A 13,991-nucleotide genomic window follows, 5' to 3' on the forward strand; every position below is an offset into this window, starting at 1 on the left:
CGCGCTGTCAAGCTGGTCAGACGTGCGAATCAACCTGTGGTTGAGTTGGTTAGGTGGACAGTGGTATCCCCAACCCACCAGGGTTCAAATCCTGGTGCTCGCATTATTCCTGGATTTATTTCAGGATTTCCGGCGATGCGCTTTCAGTGGGAGGACACGCTCCCATCGACGACGAGGCACCTACGGTGACTTCGTAAATTTCAAGATGATATGCCGGCTCAGTCTCTCGGAGGTGCTCATAGGGGTAGGATGTGCGTGCGTGCGTTCATAGGGGTGAGTGTATATGCGTGTATATGAGCGCTTGTGTCTGTACTGATGCTCAAAAAAAAAGCTGGTCAGACGTGCTATCGATTCACCCATCATGGCCAGCCAATGCGAGCAGTATAATTAAGAACATGGGCGCTGGCGTACGCTCTCATGTTCCCATTCAGATCCACTAGCCGTTTGCACGACATCCATCTGATTCCGAACTTTGAGGCTCACGATCAGAACATTTAGAAGCCATCTATTTATACCGGCGAAGAAGAGTACCGTCTGTACCCATTTCAACACAGGAAAATCACACAAGAACAACACCGTAGCCATGGCGTTGTGGTCTTCCTCAGCTCGTCCGAGAGATAGGCGGCAACACCTCCCGCCCGTCGACACATCTGAGCGCTATACCATGCGTTTGCGTCTGTGCACATTTTCGCAGCATCCTACAAACTGAGCAGCACCTCGTTTTCTGACTTTTCTACCTAGAGAAAAGGTAATTTTCCTCATTTTGCTCATTTGCCCAATCGGGGGCAGGTGCAGCTCTTGCAGCAACAAAGATCACCATGAAAAAAAGAAACATTGTTTCTGAAACCACAACACAAAAGCACCATAAATTGATTTAACAGAGAAAGCAACACTCTGATCGTACCGCAGCTAAGTCAAATACAACAAACATACAGTCTGGGACGTCGATCTCAAGCGTGCTATTAGCGAGACGTTGTACACCGATATATTTAGCGAGGCAATTCTCAATACGCTATAGCGCGCTATTTTTTTCAGTGGTGTAAACCAGCGATGCATGTACTCGATGGGGATATTTTGCTTTAGAACAACACCGCCCTACAAATAGATGGATTTGATAAGAAATAAGATTACTAGTAATTAATGCAAAACGAAAGCTGTCACAACATGAGATAGATGACAGAAGTCCAACTCACTAGTCTAGTCCTCTTCTCCTGATAGTTCTCTTCGAAACCGCGATCAAATTGCATCTTCTCATGCTTACTAACAAAAAAATGCATTGGGCATCATTCGGCACATACCCTTTCAGGAGGTCATTTGCACTCTCACTGCGCCGTGTGCTTGTCATCTTCGCACGGAAAACGCCCATGAAGTATGGCTTTGCCCACTTCCTCCTCACCTCATACCGCTGGGTGAGGAATGGGTTCTTCTGCAGCCCATATTTTTCAATCATACTTGCCCACCCCCTCCTCATCTCATCCTGGACATTATATATAAATTCCTGGTCCTCTGCCCTAAACGCATTGAACGCCTCTATGGTTTTGGTTGCATCATTGATCGACTGTTCCCGGTTTAGCTTGCCGCGTATTATTTTTAAGGACCGTTTCGTGAATGGCACGTCCTTTATCGTCCCAAAGAAACCGCCCACAGCACTGTAAACTTTGCTAATGCTTATATTGTTCTCCCTCAGTTGTTTTACCAGGTCCCTTGTGTAACTATCTATGTGCCGGTGTGACTTCCAATTCAATTTCTCTCCACAGTTAACTGATAGATCATGGATGTGACCTGACCTGTGCTCGCACACAGCATCATCTAACCTCAGCAGCCGCATCATTGCTTTGCACCCACACCTAGTTGACCTGCTGTTAGCTTGCAATGGTTTACACCCTGCAGAAAACACACTCACAGACCACACTCCACGTAAGATTTAACCTAAATGATCATTCCTCACAAGCACGATAAAAAATGTTGGTCTTGGTGACTCACCGCACAGGCGCACACTATCTCATGCGTGCACTTCTCCTGGTCTACATTCAAACGGCTTTTTGCATAACGGGCACCAAAACCAACTTCCCACAAGTAGAGATTGTAAAATTCGTAGCCCTCCTCGACAGAATCGAAGCTAGTGCCAATCGCTAAATTAGTAGCATTTCCAGTCTTGTTGTCGACAAAAGCACGAACTGAAGCCCCCAGGGCAGGCACTTTGCTTGAACTCTGCTCCCTCTCATCTGCTGCCTCACCAATTCTTTTTTTTTGAGAAACACACAAGCTGAAATTACTTATCAAGCCTACATTCTTTGGACCAGGTATCTTTTAGTTCATCGGGCACCGAGGACAGCTGGAAGAAGTCCCCTGACAGTTTTGCACGATTCGCCAGGCCATGAGCTAGGCCATTTTGTTCTCTCCTGATCCATCTGATTTTGCATGAGGGATAGCCAGCCAGAGTCGCTTGTATGTCTGCAACTATTGGATACAGGGGCGATTGATTGGGTACTCCGAGTGCTATTGCCTTGGACAGCACAAGGCAGTCCATCTCGAACTCAATAAGGCTGCTAAAATAGTTTGTTAGTTCCCGGAGCCCCATGAGCCCAGCCATTCCTTCTGCTTCCTTCACTGACGAACATCGATCTATATTGCATCCCAAGGAGAAGAGGACACGGCCCTGGTGGTCTCTTGCAACTGTGTCACCCGCGCTGCGCCCCGTGGTTGCCTTAAAAGCTGCATCTGTGTTTAATTTAACCGTTCCAACAGGCGGGGCCTCCCATTGCATGGTGTCCTCAACCGGTGGTGTGAGGCGCTGATCCCCATACTGATTCATGTCGCATGTTGCTTTCACCTTGTCAGTTCTCGTTTGGGCTTCTCTGACTTCTTGCTCATACTTAAGTAGGAAACCCACCGATCCTGAGATGGATTCTTTTCCGTTCCCATGCACTATATCATCATGGAGAAACCATGCACGCCATAGCATCAGCAAGATCCTGTTGCGCATTTCAGCGTCGCATCTATTGAGCATGACCTGTAACCAATCCTCACCTGTGTACCAAAAGGCTTGTTCGTTTGGTAGATGCAGTAATCTCTCATCATATGCCTCAGAGCTTTGCTTTTTTGTGCATTCCACTACCGCATGGTATTCATTCTCATCCGCATTCCCGCAGATCGCACAAGTCTTATCTGGCACAATTGTCCGCCTGCACTTATTCACTTTTGTAGCCAGGGTGTTGGTTGCTATCCTCCATGCAAAGATTTTTATTTTTTTCAGGTATCTTTGCTTTCCAAATGAGGTCCCATAGGCTCCTATCATCTATGTCGGCCGAGGAGCTGGATGTTTGTGGGCCCGACCTTTAAGAGCCATAGCAAGCTTGTAAGCACTCTTGACTGTAAACATGTCGGATTTTTCAGGATGCTGAGCAATGCAGTCCTCGGTCTCTCTGGCCGGATTGAATATCTGGTTTAGCAACGTTCGGTTCCAGGTCCTCAGGCCGGGATCGATGAGTTGATTGACCCAGCGTAATCTAGACCTGCGTATAAAGCTTGCTGTTTTGAGTCCCGTCTGCCTCGGGATCCATTGATCTCTTTGGATTTGGATGCTTTTACCATTTCCAACTCGCCAAATTAGCCCCTTCTTTAAAAGCTCAAGGCCAAATTCAACCCCCCTCCATGATTGTGACGCGTCTGAGGCGAATACCGTGTCCAGAAGTTCACCATTAGGGTAGTACTTTGATTTCAATACCTTCGCACATAAGCTGTCAGGCTTCTGGAGTAATCTCCATCCCTGTCCACGCAGAAGGGCCTGATTAAACATGTGCATGTCTCCGAACCCAATCCCTCCTCCTCGCTTTGGTTTTGTCAACTTGTCCCATGCCATCCAGTGCACTTTGTGATGGCCATCTTCCTGACCCCACCAGAATTCGCGAATTAGTCTTTCATACTTTTCATAGAAACTTAAAGACATTTTGAACACACCCATGGTAAAGGTGGGAAGTGCTTGAAGTTCTGATTTCACATGCACATCCTTCGCAGCAAAGGACACGTGCCTCCCTGCCCAGTTACCACATCTTTTCAAAAACCTATCCATTATGGGCTCAAACTTTTCGTCCTTCATTCTGCCTTCTGGTGTGGGGAGACCCAGATATTTGCTTTCGAAAGTTGAGCTTTCCACCTCTAGAGCCTCACGGATGCCATCCTGTACTGCATTAGGGCATTTCTCACTGAAAAGCAATGAACATTTGCCTGGACTTAGAAGTTGCCCTGTGCCTCTCTGAAAACTGTTTAGTGCATGTTTGATTACTTCTGCTTGCTCAACCGTAGCTTTAAAGAAGAAGAGACTATCATCCGCGAAGAGTAGATTAGATATGCCTGGGCTTCCACGTGCTACCTTTATAGGGGTGATCCTTCCTTCGATACACTCCTTATTCAGGGTGCGGGTTAGGGCCTCGCCAATTCTGATCCTGGGAACCACGCCATCTTATATTTACTAATTGGAGGCACCATACGAGATCCCACATTAATCCTAAGAAACAAGTGAAATTGTCCGTTAGATCTCCCCAATATTTGTGTTCAACCGTCAGATGAAATATGTCAAGGAGTCCTTGCCCAATATCCCACCCATGAGTCTATTCCCAAAAAAAAATAGCTTGCACGCCGGATCTCTCCTCCCATCTCCCCAATCCTCCTTGCATGCCATATGACGCCCTAATAGTCCACTAATTCTGCCCAGGAGGTAGCTTAGAACGCTGCACGAGTTGCATGTTAACATGTAATATAGTGCCCGGATTTGGAGATTGATCAGCGGATGCTAGCTAGCTAATATTGTATCCGTGCTGGTCTTCGACGCTAAGCGGATGCTAGCTAGCTAATAGCGTATCGGTGCTGGTCTTCAACGCCGGACGCGGCAATACGGCACGGTGTACGCCGGAGGCAGTGGCGCATCCACGAAAAACCCTTGCGTCGTTGTTCTCCATCATGTCGTCAACTTTAATGTTTCACGGGATGGACGTGCAGCATGGACTGCACCGCCTTCCACGTAGAACTGCACGCCGGCCTCTCTCAATATGAGCGAGCGCGGCCGAAAATTCGTTTCTGAGCCCGTGCTCAGCTGCACCTGATATCTTAGTCATTCATTCACATGTGGATTCGTGTCCTTAGGCTGTATTACATCCAGTATTCACCCCGTACCCGATATAGAAAGGTTGTGGGCCATCATCTCATTTACTGCGTACTCAACGTCACCTACCGGACGGAACAGTCCGCCCCGCACGGTTCTGCTTTTTTTCAGGGTTGTCCTGTTCCATCTTCACACGACCCCACACGTCCTCTTCTTCCTCCCTCGCAATGCCAAGCCATGCTCTTCTCCCCATGATCCAGTGCCCTTCTGCGGCCATGATCTTGTGAGTTGTGGCCAACGTAGCCTGTAGGGGAGACAAGTCTGGACACAGGTTCTACAAGAGCTACATATACAACGTAAGCTAGATCTGAGTTTTGTCTAAATAAATTCTCACGATATCGGCCCCATGCTTTTTTTTTTCACTTGAGTCTCTATTGTTTTCATTTGCATCCTATTCCTTCAAGTTCCAGGATTAGTGCATCAATGGGCTCACCCGAACTCAGATCGCCCCAGGTCAAGAGCTCGCCAATGTCCAGCAAGGGAATCAACATGCTCAGCTTCTGCCTTCTGCTAACCAGCCGCTTGTCCATCCTGCGCCAGTCGATCAGGTCGGCCTGCCAGTTTCAGAAAAAAGCCATCGCCATTATAATAACGGTGACAAATCTTTTTCTCACCATTCTTGTCTTGTGTTTCGTTGTCATGTACTTTGGGCCCGCTCAGTAGTGGTAGTATCTGCACTTCTTTCCTGTGTGAGTTGTAGGGAAGGAAAAATTTAAAGTACATGCATCCTGGCTGTACCCTGTTTCGGCCATGTGTAATGGATTCAACTGTAATCCTATTTTGAGTAATAAATATTCAGTGCAATCTAATTCCCCCTTGTCAATGTAATCTGATTATTTTGGTGATGTTATCCTTCTCGTCCAGTTTGCAGTTTACTCATCATTTTGTCATGTGTGCTTTATAAAGATCCGAGTACTCTTTTCCAACTTCCATTTGTTCATAACCCTGCTCATTTCTACAATAGCTTCCCCTAATAGATGCTCTCTTTTAACTCATTCTGTAGTCGCCACCTCCCGCGACCATATAACTTGCTCCTCGCTCTTGCTTCCCATATACTTTGTAACCTTGCAATTCAACATGCAAATCTTTCTTTCCTTACCAAAGGAGATGAAGCTCCCAACTTCGTCGTCGGAAACCGGTACTCCTGCCATTTATCATAGTTTCACCAGCCATACAACCTCAACCATGCATCTTCCAAAGCCAACTGCATAAAACCTCAAAACTAACCACACCAGCAGGTTCAATACATAGAAGCATTTATCAGAACACCACAGTTTTCAAACAAGAAACACCAAAACTCCCAGGACCCTAAACAAGGGAAGCTAGTGTTTTCCATGTACCAGGGCATCAAAGTCCTGGAATGGCAGGTGCCAATCCACAGTTTTTAGTCATAGAAGACATCCACCACAATGACCACCATGACAAGCATTTCTTCAAACATGACTATGTTTTCATATGGCCAATGCAGCATACCCTGACTCCATTACCATCAAACCGCACAGCAAGAAAACATTTGCATTGTTTAAACAGAGACCTGACGCCCCCCAGCAACAAGTTTCATGGAAATGCTGCGACTTCAATATTCGACGAGTACTTTAGGTCCGACATTACAAATTCAAATCCGTTGTCCCGATTACGGTACCCACATTTGGGTTTACAGATTCACAGGTGGCAAACCAAAAGTGACAAACTACAACGAGAACACACGCACAGCAGGGTCAAATGATAGGTCCACCCTGCAACTATTCTGAACCACGCTTCATTCCCTCAGTCCACAATTTCGAAGTACAGGAAAGTTGGCATGTCAGCCTAGTCCCCCCTCACAGTCACGATCTCATATGCGAGACTTCTTTGCAGGTGATCAAATAATATCTGCGCACACAAACAAGATCACACATTAGTGATTAAATGAGATGTCTGATTCCTTTACCCTACTGAATCAAGACCTCGGGTAAAGCCCATTGATCTCACAGATGTAGTGTACAATGCAAACACCACTCTCCTCGATGCCAACAGGCCATTAGTCCAACTACATTACCAAAAAATTGCTATTTTTGCTTCATGAAGTGTACCAGAAACATAAACTGCAATTCATTTTTTACAAAATCATTATGTCAATGTGAGGCATCCAAAAGGAATCACCACCTGTTAAATCTCATAGTTACCTTCTTTAGCCACTCAATCTTGTAACCCATTAGCTTGGATTACATCATCTTACGTATGAAATCCTAGTCAACTTCATTATCTGGTTTGCAAAGTTCTTCCTGCAGTTCATACACCTAAATCAACTGTTATTTAGAGACATACCCACCATAAATCATCTGTTGATGTGAGAGGTACTTACCACAAAAAGCGGATCAAAAATCCCCCTCCATCTTGCTAGCCAGCCACGGTACATCTTCATTTCTTTCACGCCCAACATTTGATGGATGCCCCGCCAGCCAGTCACTGTAATCTCACCGACTGTTCTCCGCCTCTGGCTTCCCCTGCACAACAACATCCAGATAATGTAACATATGTTTCTCCCATCGGCACTAAACCACTGCCATTGTAAAGAAAAATTCAGAATAAAAGTAAAGCTCGCCAAACAGCCACACACGATCTTCTTACATCAACTTGGTCCAATGGGTGTTCAACCAGCTCTCCCATACGGTATGCCAAAGTCACCTCCAGAGAGTACAAGTTGTAGAAGTCATCCGTCTCACCCAAAGAGTCAAAAACTCAAACCAAGCTCTGCTTTCACCACACTCTTAGTAGGTTCTTTGGCAAATTTGCGGATAGATTTTTCAAGCGCACTTACATGTGAGGCACGCGGCATCTGGTCGGGTGGTGCACTACCCAAATGCGGCCTCAATTACCCAGAAGATACTTTCAACTTTTCACAGTCCTCCAAAATCTAATAAAGCACCTACCAATACACCATCCTGATTCCCTAAACAGACTGGCACACGAGCCCAACAGGTGGGATAAATCCTAAAATGGATTATCCAAACTAAAACTGAAGATTTTAGGAGCATAGCAAAAGGATGAGCAGTTGGGCACAGACAACTGAATTCTAAAAAATAAAAAAAATCGGCTCGCATTACCTCTTCGTCAGGCGCTTAGGGATTCACCTTCCCGTTGGATTGTGTGGACCCAGTCGGGGAAGCATTCTTCCTCCGGCGAAGCTCGCCTCCAGACCGGCCTGGGCTGCACCCACCTATTTGTTGTGCACGGCCGGAGCCTGGATCCGCAATTGGAATCCGGAGGCAAGGCCGGCGCTTCCTCACGCGGCGGCAGCAACACAATTGGCACCGGATTAGGGTGGTCCAAGCTGTCCGTGAACCCTTCCCTAAGCGGGGACCTGAAACCCACGCTGGAGTGAGCGATTACAACGGGGACTCCGGGAATCAACGGAAGCAGATCATGAGACGAGCAATGGTGTGGAAAAACTCACCGATTAACTAGATCTAGTAGGAACTCCAGCAGGTCCTCTTCCATTGCCGCTCCGCCACAAGGGGTCGCAGCCACCACAAACGCCATTCCCACGAGTTACCTCACCCAGTTCTCGTTCTCGCTACTAGTCATATTTTTTTTTGAGAAATCGTTCTCGCTACTAGTCAAACCCCTTCTCCTAAATCTGAGCCGCCGCAGACTATTGGGCGACGTCATAAGCCCACGGCTCATAACCCAACCCCTAACGGACCGAGGCGGCCAGCTACGAAAATGGCCCACCTCTAGCCACTGTGCCAAGCCGTATATAGAGCGTATCTTTATTTTCCCCAGCTCAAGCCCTGACGCATCTGACAACCTTTCCCACATCCCAACGAACCTAGCAGCGGCTCAGATTTCAGGTGCAGATAAGCCCGAGCACCAAAACGCCCTGTCCCGAGCGCGGCATCATGATGTGAGTGTCAGATTAGGCGGCCTCCTGTCAGAACTGCATGCGTGGATGCGTCTGCACGGCGTGGATGCACGCACATGACCTGCTTGATGGAAGCGCACGCACACGACTTGGCTTGATTTGTTAGACACATAAGCACACGATGTGGATTTGGGCTGGGCTGCTGGATTGATTCCATGCAAAGCTAGCTAGCTTTCGATCGGCCGGAAACACCGTACGTGCTACAGCCCGCTAGCTACCTATCGATCAGCGAGAAACATGTGTAGATACTACAGCCAACTGGCCTCATAGATTGCTTTTGTCCGGCGGCAAGACGCACATGTGCCACGCAAGTTACATATGAGATGACGAGATACTGGGCAGCACGCCGGCGCCTGCCGGGACGCCCGGACGGACGAGATGTCTGTAGAAATCGATAGGAGGAAGCGTATAACCCTCGTTGGAGGGCCGCGTGTATTTATAGATTGATGGGGCTTATCCCATAGACGCATACATTGTTTGAATTACATTCTTGGAGTACAAGAGAAGTAAAGATAGAACCTATCTATTCAACTACCTGCAGAAAATAGAAACAGAATAGAGAGAGATACAATGCGCTAGAGATATAGTCGAGAATATTATCTTCAACACGCCCCCATAATCACAACTTGGCCAAGTTGAGATTACGCTTGAATTCTTCAAAACTCCGTGTAGGTAAAGCTTTTGTGAAGCCATCTGCAACTTGATCCTTTGAATGAATAAACCGAATGTCCAACTTCTTGTTAGCAACCCGTTCTCTAACAAAATGAAAATCTATCTCAATGTGTTTGGTTCTGGCATGAAAGACAGGATTTGCAGAAAGGTATGTGGCTCCCAAATTATCACACCAAAGACAGGGAACTTGCGCCTGTGACACTCCAAGTTCCTTTAACATGGACTGTACCCAAATGATTTCTGCCGTAGCATTAGCTAGAGCTTTATACTCAACCTCTGTACTAGACCGAGAAACTGTGACTTGTTTCTTAGCACACCATGATATTAAATTTGGACCAAAAAATATGGCAAAGCCACCTGTTGACCTTCTATCATCTGGGTCTCCAGCCCAATCAGCATCAGTGAAAGCACTAATAAGGGTAGACTGAGATCTGCTGAATGTTAAACCAACATTTACTGTGTTCTTCACATACCTCAGAATACGTTTTGCAGCAGACCAGTGTAATGTGGTAGGTGCATGTAGAAACTGACAAACTTTGTTCACAGCAAAAGAAATATCAGGTCTAGTAAGAGTTAAATACTGAAGTGCACCAATCATACTCCTGTACTGAGTGCCATCTTCCAGACTTAGGAGTTCTCCTTCATGCAAGGATAGTTTTTCTGAACTAGATAACGGAGTTGGAGAGGGTTTGCAATTCTGCATGCCAACTCTTTTCAAAAGATCAGTTGCATATTTTTCTTGCGAGAGGACTATACCATTATCAGTTTGCTTGACTTCAATTCCCAAGAAGAAGCTCAGATCTCCCAAGTCCTTGAGAGCAAACTCCGAGCCCAAGTCCTTCAGAAGTGCTGTCACTGCTTCACTAGACGAGCTGGTGACAATAATATCATCAACGTATATAAGCATGAACATTGTGATATTAGACCTATTGTAAATAAACAATGAGGTATCCGACTTGGATGGAACAAAACCAATATTTTGCAATTTTGCACTCAACCGTGAGTACCACGCCCTTGGGGCCTGCTTCAGACCATACAGAGCTTTATCAAGCTTGCACACATGGAAAGGTGCATGCTTGTTTTCAAACCCAGGTGGTTGTTTCATGTAAACCTCCTCTTCCAGAATACCATGTAAAAACGCATTCTGTACGTCCAACTGCCTCAAGCACCAATTTCTGGAAACAGCAATAGATAACACAAGCCTGATAGTAGCAGCCTTAACAACAGGACTAAACGTGTCCTCATAATCTATCCCATATCTTTGTTTGAAGCCTTTAGCTACTAGCCTAGCCTTATACCGATCAATAGTGCCATCAGCCTTTCTTTTAACTTTGTATACCCATTTGCAATCTATCAAATTTTTACCTTGACCCGGTGGAACCAAGTGCCAAGTCTCATTCTTTCTCAAAGCCTTGTATTCTTCTTCCATGGCTTTTCTCCACTTAGCATCATCCAGTGCCTCTTCAACAGAATGTGGTACATCTGTAGAACAAGTTAGCCCAAATTTAAGAATATTTTTGTAATTAACAGGGTTAATTTTCCCTGTTTGTAGACGTGTACCAACGCGTGTAGAACGCGCTACAGGAGTTTGTGCTGCAGAAGATCCGCCCGATCCGCCTGAGCGTGCAGGACTGGTAAGGGCAGACCCCGAGGGCGATCCGCCGTCAGGTACACCAGGCGCGCCGGGCGAATCAGCGCTGGCCCGGTCGTTGTCATGGGCCCGACCGCGGTTGGGGGCCCGGTCGCTGTCAGCGGCCCGCTGGATCACGCTGCGTGTGGCGGGTGATGATTGGCCCGAAGGTGGGTCCGTGCGTGGTCCACGCGCACTGGACGGCGCGTCCGTGGCCCGCCTCGTGGGAGAGGCGCTGTCGCTGCGGTGCGCGCGTGATTCCGAGGTAGCCTGCCGCTGCAGGCGATCCTCCTGGGATCTGGAGCCCGCTGATCCCGACGCAGGTGAATCCTCCTCGTGTCCAGCGCCCATGTCCAGCTCTGCTGCATGAAATATTGGCTGTTGTACAGCTTCGTTTTCAGCAGTTTGTGCACCGTTTTCTGTACCACAAAAACCTGTATCATCTGCATCACCAGGAGACTGTGTTGTATGGTTATGAGGATTAGTCATGCGATCATCAAAAATATCATTACCCCCTTGATCTAAGCCGGAAAGAGAACTAGGAAGAAGAAGGATTTCTTTTTGTAGGAGGGCTCCGGCATTGGGATGGTGATCTTGGAACGGAAAAACGGACTCATCAAACACCACATCCCTGGATATGTAAACCCTTCCAGTTTGCACATCTAAGCACTTGACTCCTTTATGTTGTGGACTATAACCAATGAACACACATTGTTTGGAGCGAAAAGAAAGTTTTCTGGTGTTGTAGGGTCGAAGATTGGGCCAACATGCACACCCAAAAACTCGGACAGATGCATAGTTTGGTTTGGTTTGAAAAAGCCGTTCTGTAGGTGTTTGGTAATTGATGACACGGCTTGGAAGGATATTAATGAGATGTGTGGCAGTGAGGAAAGCTTCGTCCCAGAATTTTAATGGCATGGAAGCATTTGCAAGTAGAGAAAGACCAACTTCAACAATATGGCGATGCTTGCGTTCAGCAGAGCCATTCTGTTGGTGTGCGTGGGGACAAGAAACATGATGGGAGATTCCCAGTTTTTGGAAGAAGGAGTTGAGTTTCTCGTACTCGCCACCCCAGTCCGATTGGACTGTAATGATTTTGCTATCAAACTTTCGTTCAACAAGTGCTTGAAAATTTTGGAAAACTTGAAACACATCGGACTTATGTTTAATAAGATAAATCCATGTATACTTGCTATAATCATCAATGAAGCTTACATAGTATTTGTGTCGACCAACAGAAGTGGGTGCTTGCCCCCATACATCAGAAAAAATGAGCTCTAATGGTTTGGAAGAAACACTAGTCGATACTGGATATGGGAGTTGATGACTTTTTGCTTTCTGACATGAATCACACACTGTTTCACTACTAAGCTCACCAACAAAAGGGAGTTTATTTTTTCTAAGCACTCGTTGAACAATAGCAAAAGAAGGATGTCCTAATCGATCGTGCCACCTTGCCGAAGATAATTGGGTGACACCAAAAACTTGTTTATTTGAGCTCCTAAGGCGAGGGATCAATGGATAGAGCCCTCCAACGCATCTACCTCTGTAGAGCACCTTCCTCGTTGCCAGATCCTTAATCAAAAAGAAGAAGGGGTAAAACTCAAGTAATACATGATTGTCTAGAGCAATGCGATGTACAGAAAGAAGGTTTTTTTTAGCACTGGGAGCATGAAGGATATTTTTAAGATGAATAGGACGGCTAGGGGTTTTGATAATTGATTGACCAACATGATTTATTCTCATACCTGATCCATCTGGACCATGGATTTGGTCATGGCCGCGATACTTCTCACGAGTTGTCAACTTCTCCAACTCTCCTGTGAGGTGGTTATCTGCGCCGCTGTCGACGTACCAGTTTGTGTCAACGCCATACTGGGCCGCAGCAGCAACCTTTTCTTCTTGAGCGTCATCGTCGAAGCGGTACCAGCAGTCCCTTGCGCTGTGACCGATCTTGCCACAGATCTGGCACTGGATCGGCTCATTGTTGGCCTTGTTGCCGCTGGACGAGCCACCACCAGGACGAGCACCCTTGTTGTTGTTGTAGAAGGGGCGCCCTCCGGTGGTCTGCTTCTTCTTGTAGCCACCGTCGCCACCACCTTGCTTCTGTTCTCTCCCCCTGCCATAGCCACGAGGGGGAGCTCCGCCACGACGGGCAGAGTTTGCAGAAGATTTGAAGCCCGCATCATGGCCTCATGTGAGCAGCTCGACTCGCTGATCGAAGTTGCACACCTGGGAATAGAGTGCATCGACAGTGACCGGCTCCGTGCGCGCATCTAGGGCCGAGACCAGAGGGTTGTAGTCGAGGTCCAGCCCTGCCAGCAGGAAAGAAACGAGTTCGTCCTCATCCAGTGGCTTCCCCGCGGCAGCGAGCTCATCAGCATATCCACGCATCCGGGAGAAGTACACCGGTGCAGATTGGTTGCCCTTTTTGGCATTGGACAGGGAGATCCGAAGATTATTAATACGTGAGCGTGATTGAGAAGCAAACATATTACCCAATGATGTCCAGAGTGCTCGTGCCGTCCTGATGGAGACGACCGAGACTAGCACCTCCTTTGACAGGTTGTTCATGAGGTGCCCGAGGACCTGCTGGTCCTGACGCATCCAGGCTTCATACGCCG

This window comes from Triticum aestivum, chromosome 4A (assembly GCF_018294505.1).
Source record: "Triticum aestivum cultivar Chinese Spring chromosome 4A, IWGSC CS RefSeq v2.1, whole genome shotgun sequence".
Taxonomy (NCBI): domain Eukaryota; kingdom Viridiplantae; phylum Streptophyta; class Magnoliopsida; order Poales; family Poaceae; genus Triticum; species Triticum aestivum.